Genomic DNA, 10,000 nt, shown 5'->3' with positions numbered 1-10,000 from the left:
CCAGACAATTTCTTGGAAGACAGTGCCTCACCTAAAGAAAATCGTCGTCGATGAAAAGCAGAAATTCGTCTGCGCAGGGGTTGCAATTCCGTCACTAAGCAGGTCGTCTACCTGGAAGTATTTGGGGGTTACTTTCAATCCTGAGGGGAGATGCAAGCCGGAAACTCTGTCTTCGCTTGCAGAAACTCTCACAACCCTGACGAAGGCACCCCTGAAACCCCAGCAGCGTCTCTTTGCTCTGCGGGTGGTGATCGTCCCCGGTCTTCTCCATCAACTGGCACTAGGGTGGTTTACTCTCAGCTACCTGAATCGTCTAGATAAACAAATAAGATCTTTTGCGAGGAAATGGCTGTCACTACCTGCCGATTGCCCCAACGCATATTTCCATGCCGGTGTTCGGGATGGAGGGTTGGGGATTCCATCGCTGCGCTGGGTTATCCCGCAGCTACGTATGAGACGCCTACAAAAGCTTCCTCTTGACGTTCAGGCGGCTGGGGCCACCCTACAGAACGAGATTGCCGGCGTCTTTTTTTTGTGCCACCGATGCATGACGTGAACGACCCTAGGGCGCGATTTAAAGCCATACCGATGCATGACGTGAACGACTTTTCGGCTCGATTTAAGATACCGATGCATGACGTGAACGACTTTACGGCGCGATTTAAGATACCGATGCATGACGTGAACGACTTTACGGCGCGATTTAAGATACCGATGCATGACGTGAACGACTTTACGGCGCGATTTAAAGCTATACCGATGCATGACGTAAACAAGATCACACCGATGCAGCACGTTAACATTAAAGCCCGCCTAATCCGATCGATGGAGGCCGTCTCGAGTGTCCAACTTGCTCACAAGAGCCGAGAAACAAACCGATGCATCACGTAGACAAGATCGTACCGAATGTTAACACAATCCAGAAGGAAATAATCTTAGATGAATATCGATTCTGATTATTGATTTTTCTTTCGCGATATTGATAGAAGACATCTGAATGAATTTCGAATTAATTCCGAAATCAAAAAAATATTTTCAATAAATTTTTTTTTCTAGAGTACCTCGGTCTTTTCTATTTTTTTCCAAGTTTCGTACGTCAATCAACATACATCCCAGAAAAAATCATCTCTCTAACTATCCTGGTTCAAAAGTTGTATCGGAACATTTCACGTCGAAAAAGAACATAGGCGAAAAAGGACGTGAACATTATTCCTTATAAAAACCAAACCCGACCATGGATTTTGATTCTGATTGTTGATTATCGCTATTAGAACACATTAGGAGGCAACCAAATCAAATTTGAGAAAATTCCACGATCAGAAAATTTTTTTCGAAAAAAAAAAAAAAATTCGAGGACACCTCGGTCATGGCAAGTTATTTTCCACAATCCATTCCCCAATCGACGTACATCACAGAAAAAATCATCTCTCTAACTATCCTGGTTCAAAAGTTGTATCGGAACATTTTCACGTCGAAAATATATCTCTAAGTCCAGACCGATGCACCACGTAATCTCGGGCAGACCGATGCACAACGTAAATGACGATCGGGACCGGGGCGATCGGTCGTATCTGACACCGCCGGCTCGGTTCTAACATCGTCAATGAGTCGGGGTTGAAAAAAAGGACGTGAACATTTTTCCTTATAAAAATCAAACCCGATCATGGATTTTGATTCTGATTGTTGATTATCGCTATTAGAACATATAAGGAGGCAACCAAATCAAATTTGAGAAAATTCCACGATCAGAAAATTTTTTTCGAAAAAAAAAAAAAATCGTAATCACCTCGGTCATGGCGAGTTATTTTCCGTATTTCATTCCACAATCAACGTACAACATAGAAGAAATCATCTCTCTAACTATCCTGGTTCAAAAGTTGTATCGGAACATTTCACGTCGTAATATCTCGCCAAGTCCAGACCTCGGCGATAGGTAGTATCTGACACCGTCCGCTCGGGACTGACATCGACTTGGACTCGGGCTGATGATGGGGAGGCGTTTAAGGACGTGAACATTTTTCCTTATAAAAATTAAAGTCGACAATGAATATTGATTCTGATTACTGATTTACGCTTTAAAAACACATTAGAAGGCAACCAAATCGAATTTGAGGAAATTCCACGATCAGAAAATTTTTTTCGAAAAAAAAAAAAATCCGAAAAATATTTTTCGATTCCTATTACTGATTTACTCTTTTAGAACACATTAGGAGGCAACCAAATCAAATTTGAGAAAATTCCACAATCAGAAAATTTTTTTCGAAAAAAAAAAAAATTCGAGGACACCTCGGTCATGGCAAGTTATTTTCCACAATCCATTCCCCAATCGACGTACATCACAGAAAAAATCATCTCTCTAACTATCCTGGTTCAAAAGTTGTATCGGAACATTTTCACGTCGAAAATATATCTCTAAGTCCAGACCGATGCACAACGTAAACTAGGGCTGAACCGATGCACCACGTAATATCGGGCAGACCGATGCAGAACGTAAACTCGATCATACCGATGCTTCACGTAATCTCGATCTTACCGATGCACCACGTAAACAAGGGCAGACCGATGCAGAACGTAAAGTAGATCTTACCGATGCACCCCGTAATCTCGATCTTACCGATGCACCACGTAATCTCCATCTTACCGATGCACCACGTGAACTGGATCTTACCGATGCAGAACGTGAATTGGATCTTACCGATGCACCACGTAAACTCGATCATACCGATGCACCACGTAATCTCGGGCAGACCGATGCACAACGTGAATGACGATCGGGACCGGGGCGATCGGTCGTATCTGACACCGCCGGCTCGGTTCTAACATCGTCAATGAGTCGGGGTTGAAAAAAAGGACGTGAACATTTTTCCTTATAAAAATCAAACCCGATCATGGATTTTGATTCTGATTGTTGATTATCGCTATTAGAACATATAAGGAGGCAACCAAATCAAATTTGAGAAAATTCCACGATCAGAAAATTTTTTTCGAAAAAAAAAAAAAAATCGTAATCACCTCGGTCATGGCGAGTTATTTTCCGTATTTCATTCCACAATCAACGTACAACATAGAAGAAATCATCTCTCTAACTATCCTGGTTCAAAAGTTGTATCGGAACATTTCACGTCGTAATATCTCGCCAAGTCCAGACCTCGGCGATAGGTAGTATCTGACACCGTCCGCTCGGGACTGACATCGACTTGGACTCGGGCTGATGATGGGGAGGCGTTTAAGGACGTGAACATTTTTCCTTATAAAAATTAAAGTCGACAATGAATATTGATTCTGATTACTGATTTACGCTTTAAAAACACATTAGAAGGCAACCAAATCGAATTTGAGGAAATTCCACGATCAGAAAATTTTTTTCGAAAAAAAAAAAAATCCGAAAAATATTTTTCGATTCCTATTACTGATTTACTCTTTTAGAACACATTAGGAGGCAACCAAATCAAATTTGAGAAAATTCCACAATCAGAAAATTTTTTTCGAAAAAAAAAAAAATTCGAGGACACCTCGGTCATGGCAAGTTATTTTCCACAATCCATTCCCCAATCGACGTACATCACAGAAAAAATCATCTCTCTAACTATCCTGGTTCAAAAGTTGTATCGGAACATTTTCACGTCGAAAATATATCTCTAAGTCCAGACCGATGCACAACGTAAACTAGGGCTGAACCGATGCACCACGTAATATCGGGCAGACCGATGCAGAACGTAAACTCGATCATACCGATGCTTCACGTAATCTCGATCTTACCGATGCACCACGTAAACAAGGGCAGACCGATGCAGAACGTAAAGTAGATCTTACCGATGCACCACGTAATCTCGATCTTACCGATGCACCACGTAATCTCCATCTTACCGATGCACCACGTGAACTGGATCTTACCGATGCAGAACGTGAATTGGATCTTACCGATGCACCACGTAAACTCGATCATACCGATGCACCACGTAATCTCGGGCAGACCGATGCACAACGTAAATGACGATCGGGACCGGGGCGATCGGTCGTATCTGACACCGCCGGCTCGGTTCTAACATCGTCAATGAGTCGGGGTTGAAAAAAAGGACGTGAACATTTTTCCTTATAAAAATCAAACCCGATCATGGATTTTGATTCTGATTGTTGATTATCGCTATTAGAACATATAAGGAGGCAACCAAATCAAATTTGAGAAAATTCCACGATCAGAAAATTTTTTTCGAAAAAAAAAAAAAAATCGTAATCACCTCGGTCATGGCGAGTTATTTTCCGTATTTCATTCCACAATCAACGTACAACATAGAAGAAATCATCTCTCTAACTATCCTGGTTCAAAAGTTGTATCGGAACATTTCACGTCGTAATATCTCGCCAAGTCCAGACCTCGGCGATAGGTAGTATCTGACACCGTCCGCTCGGGACTGACATCGACTTGGACTCGGGCTGATGATGGGGAGGCGTCTAAGGACGTGAACATTTTTCCTTATAAAAATTAAAGTCGACAATGAATATTGATTCTGATTACTGATTTACGCTTTAAAAACACATTAGAAGGCAACCAAATCGAATTTGAGGAAATTCCACGATCAGAAAATTTTTTTCGAAAAAAAAAAAAATCCGAAAAATATTTTTCGATTCCTATTACTGATTTACTCTTTTAGAACACATTAGGAGGCAACCAAATCAAATTTGAGAAAATTCCACAATCAGAAAATTTTTTTCGAAAAAAAAAAAAATTCGAGGACACCTCGGTCATGGCAAGTTATTTTCCACAATCCATTCCCCAATCGACGTACATCACAGAAAAAATCATCTCTCTAACTATCCTGGTTCAAAAGTTGTATCGGAACATTTTCACGTCGAAAATATATCTCTAAGTCCAGACCGATGCACAACGTAAACTAGGGCTGAACCGATGCACCACGTAATATCGGGCAGACCGATGCAGAACGTAAACTCGATCATACCGATGCTTCACGTAATCTCGATCTTACCGATGCACCACGTAAACAAAGGCAGACCGATGCAGAACGTAAAGTAGATCTTACCGATGCACCACGTAATCTCGATCTTACCGATGCACCACGTAATCTCCATCTTACCGATGCACCACGTGAACTGGATCTTACCGATGCAGAACGTGAATTGGATCTTACCGATGCACCACGTAAACTCGATCTTACCGATGCACCACGTAATCTCAATCTTACCGATGCACCACGTGAACTGGATCTTACCGATGCAGAACGTGAATTGGATCTTACCGATGCACCACGTAAACTCGATCATACCGATGCACCACGTAATCTCGGGCAGACCGATGCACAACGTAAATGACGATCGGGACCGGGGCGATCGGTCGTATCTGACACCGCCGGCTCGGTTCTAACATCGTCAATGAGTCGGGGTTGAAAAAAAGGACGTGAACATTTTTCCTTATAAAAATCAAACCCGATCATGGATTTTGATTCTGATTGTTGATTATCGCTATTAGAACATATAAGGAGGCAACCAAATCAAATTTGAGAAAATTCCACGATCAGAAAATTTTTTTCGAAAAAAAAAAAAAAATCGTAATCACCTCGGTCATGGCGAGTTATTTTCCGTATTTCATTCCACAATCAACGTACAACATAGAAGAAATCATCTCTCTAACTATCCTGGTTCAAAAGTTGTATCGGAACATTTCACGTCGTAATATCTCGCCAAGTCCAGACCTCGGCGATAGGTAGTATCTGACACCGTCCGCTCGGGACTGACATCGACTTGGACTCGGGCTGATGATGGGGAGGCGTTTAAGGACGTGAACATTTTTCCTTATAAAAATTAAAGTCGACAATGAATATTGATTCTGATTACTGATTTACGCTTTAAAAACACATTAGAAGGCAACCAAATCGAATTTGAGGAAATTCCACGATCAGAAAATTTTTTTCGAAAAAAAAAAAAATCCGAAAAATATTTTTCGATTCCTATTACTGATTTACTCTTTTAGAACACATTAGGAGGCAACCAAATCAAATTTGAGAAAATTCCACAATCAGAAAATTTTTTTCGAAAAAAAAAAAAATTCGAGGACACCTCGGTCATGGCAAGTTATTTTCCACAATCCATTCCCCAATCGACGTACATCACAGAAAAAATCATCTCTCTAACTATCCTGGTTCAAAAGTTGTATCGGAACATTTTCACGTCGAAAATATATCTCTAAGTCCAGACCGATGCACAACGTAAACTAGGGCTGAACCGATGCACCACGTAATATCGGGCAGACCGATGCAGAACGTAAACTCGATCATACCGATGCTTCACGTAATCTCGATCTTACCGATGCACCACGTAAACAAGGGCAGACCGATGCAGAACGTAAAGTAGATCTTACCGATGCACCACGTAATCTCGATCTTACCGATGCACCACGTAATCTCCATCTTACCGATGCACCACGTGAACTGGATCTTACCGATGCAGAACGTGAATTGGATCTTACCGATGCACCACGTAAACTCGATCTTACCGATGCACCACGTAATCTCAATCTTACCGATGCACCACGTGAACTGGATCTTACCGATGCAGAACGTGAATTGGATCTTACCGATGCACCACGTAAACTCGATCTTACCGATGCACCACGTAATCTCAATCTCACCGATGCACCACGTGAACTGGATCTTACCGATGCAGAACGTGAATTGGATCTTACCGATGCACCACGTAAACTCGATCTTACCGATGCACCACGTAATCTCGATCTTACCGATGCACCACGTAATCTCAATCTTACCGATGCATCACGTAATCTCGATCTTACCGATGCAGAACGTAAACTCGATCATACCGATGCACCACGTTATCTCGGCAGACCGATGCAGAACGTAAAAAAAAAGCTTACAGCACGCGGTGTTCCCAAGCGGTCACCCATCCAAGTACTAACCGCGCCCGACGCTGCTTGGCTTCAGTGTTCTGACGAGAACTGGCAATTTCAGCGTGGTATGGCCGTAAACAACATATATTGCGATATTTTCTATGATATCTCACTTTTTGGGAGCGGAAAGGACGTGAACGTTTTTCCTCATAAAAAATGAAATAACTTTTGGATATTAATTCTGATTGTTGATTTAAGCTTTAAGAACACATTAGGACATATCTCAATGAAATTTGAGGGATTTCCGAAATCGAAAAATATTTTTCGAAAAAAAAAAAAAATCCCAGAAGACCTCGGTCATCTCAAGTTTATTTCCATATTCTATTACACAATCAACGTACATCACAAAAGGAACCATCTCTCTAACTATCACAGTTAAATTTTTGTATCGGAACATTTCACGTCGGAATATCTCGCTAAGTCCAGACCGGGGAGATCGGTCGCATCTGACACCGTCCGCTCCGGTCTAACATCGTCTTGGAGTCGGGGTAACGATGGAGAGGCGTTTAAGGACGTGAACATTTTTCCTTATAAAAATTAAAGTCGACAATGAATATTGATTCTGATTACTGATTTACTCTTTTAGAACACATTAGAAGGCAACGCAATCAGATTTGAGGAAATTTCAAGATCAGAAAATTTTTTTCGAAAAAAAAAAAAATTCAAGAACACCTGGGTCATGGCAAGTTATTTCCCACAATCCATTCCACAATCAACGTACAACATAGAAGAAATCATCTCTCTAACTATCCTGGTTCAAAAGTTGTATCGGAACATTTCACGTCGAAATACCTCGCCAAGTCCAGACCGGGGCGATAGGTAGTATCTGACACCGTCCGCTCGGGACTGACATCGACTTGGACTCGGGCTAATGATGGGGAGGCGTTTAAGGACGTGAACATTTTTCCTTATAAAAATTAAAGTCGACAATGAATATTGATTCTGATTACTGATTTACGCTTTAAAAACACATTAGAAGGCAACCAAATCAAATTTGAGGAAATTCCAAAATCAGAAAATTTTTTTTCAAAAAAAAAAAAATCCGAAAAATATTTTTCGATTCTGATTACTGATTTACTCTTTTAGAACACATTAGAAGGCAACGAAATCAAATTTGAGTAAAATCCAAAATCAGAAAATATTTTTCGAAAAAAAAAAAAAATTCGAGAACACCTCGGTCATGGCAAGTTATTTTCCACAATCCATTCCCCAATCAACGTACATCCCAGAAAAAATCATCTCTCTAACTATCCTGGTTCAAAAGTTGTATCGGAACATTTTCACGTCGAAAATATATCTCTAAGTCCAGACCGATGCAGAACGTAAACTCGATCATACCGATGCTTCACGTAATCTCGATCTTACCGATGCACAACGTAAACTAGATCACACCGATGCAGAACGTAAACTCGATCTCACCGATGCACCACGTGAACTGGATCTTACCGATGCAGAACGTGAATTGGATCTTACCGATGCACCACGTAAACTCGATCTTACCGATGCACCACGTAATCTCGATCTTACCGATGCACCACGTGAACTGGATCTTACCGATGCAGAACGTGAACTCGATCTTACCGATGCACCACGTAAACTAGGGCTGACCGATGCATCACGTAAACGACGATCGAGAGGCGCGAAAGGACGTGAACGTTTTTCATTATAAAAATTGAAATAAATGATAAATAATGATTCTGATTGTTGATTATCGTTTTTAATATGCATTAGTAGGCAACCAAATGAAATTTGAGGAAATTCCGATAACAGAAAATTTTTTCGAAAAAAAAAAAAATTCATGAAATCCTCGGTCATCGCAAAATATTTACCATATTCTGTTCGATAATCAACGTATATTTAAGAAGGAATCATATCTGTATCTATCTTGGTTCAAATTTTGTATCGGAACATTTTGACCAAAGTCCGAGCTTCGGCCGAAACAGACACCGCTGACCTGGCCTATCGATCGACCGAGAGTCGGGGATAGAGCGTAAGTGTTGTCTGGAGGGGAACCCTGTGCTCTCCTGACATATATAGGGAAGGTGGTCGCGTTGGGCGATGCAGAACGTTTGGATCGGGAATTATATTTTTGGTTCAGCTATTGGAATATGGTTTATTGTAGGTATATATTGGCGAAATAACGTTCTTACTGACTGGGGATATTCATAAAAATGAGTCCGGAGATTTTCAGATCGAAGTCCGAGTGATCCGACTTGGAAGGCGTGTTGGGTGGGTCGAGATGGCTTAGATCGATCAGACGAGGCGGGCTAAGTGTTGACGTCATGCATCGGTCCATTTTCAGATTGAGTCCGAGTAATCCGACTTTGAAAGAGTGTTGGGTGCGTCGAGACTGTTTAGATAGATCGGACGAGGCGGACTAGGTGTTAACGACATGCATCGGTATATTTTCTGATCGGAGTCCGAAGAAATCGGCCCTAGTAGGCGCAGCGGACGGTCGAGACGGCCTCGGTGGGTCGGATCGATCGGGAAAAGTTTGCTAAATCGTGTCTGGAGGGGAACCTTGGGTTCTCCTGACATATATAGGGGATAAGGTTTGGGTGAACGATTCTTCACGTAAAAGTTGAGTAATTTATTTTTCGATAAGCTTTTGGATATTGATGAGAAGTATATGTATATCTTCGATTAAAAGAATTCTTACCGTCTCGATGTATATTATATTAGATATATAAGAAATAGTTAACGTGATGCATCGGCCGATTTCCGGATCGGAGTTCGAGAGATGCGACTTTCGATGCGCGATGGGTGGATCGAGACGGCCTAGATCGATCGGACGAGGCGGACTAGGTGTTAACGACATGCATCGGCGGATTTTCTGATCGGAGTCCGAAGAAATCAGCTCTAGTAGGCGCGGCGAACGGTCGAAACGGCCTCGATCGATCGGACGAGGCGGACTAGGTGTTAACGACATGCATCGGCGGATTTTCTGATCGGAGTCCGAAGAAATCAGCTCTAGTAGGCGCGGCGAACGGTCGAAACGGCCTCGGTGGGTCGGATCGATCGGGAAAAGTTTGCTAAATCGTGTCTGGAGGGGAATCCGGGGTTCTCCTGACATATATAGAA

General features: G+C 41.8%; 1 non-coding gene across 1 annotated transcript; it reads right to left on the bottom strand.

Annotated features, from left to right (window-relative positions):
- Positions 1-6,879: 6,879 nt before the first annotated feature.
- On the bottom strand, positions 6,880-6,998 carry LOC123687626. Its single transcript, XR_006749342.1, has one exon. It is a non-coding gene; the product is annotated as a 5S ribosomal RNA (ribosomal RNA).
- Between the last annotated feature and the right edge of the window lie 3,002 nt (positions 6,999-10,000).

The sequence above is a fragment of the Harmonia axyridis genome, chromosome X (assembly GCF_914767665.1).
Source record: "Harmonia axyridis chromosome X, icHarAxyr1.1, whole genome shotgun sequence".
Classification (NCBI taxonomy): domain Eukaryota; kingdom Metazoa; phylum Arthropoda; class Insecta; order Coleoptera; family Coccinellidae; genus Harmonia; species Harmonia axyridis.
The sequence above is the reverse complement of the archived record's forward strand: the minus strand, read 5'-3'. Positions and strand labels throughout refer to the sequence as shown.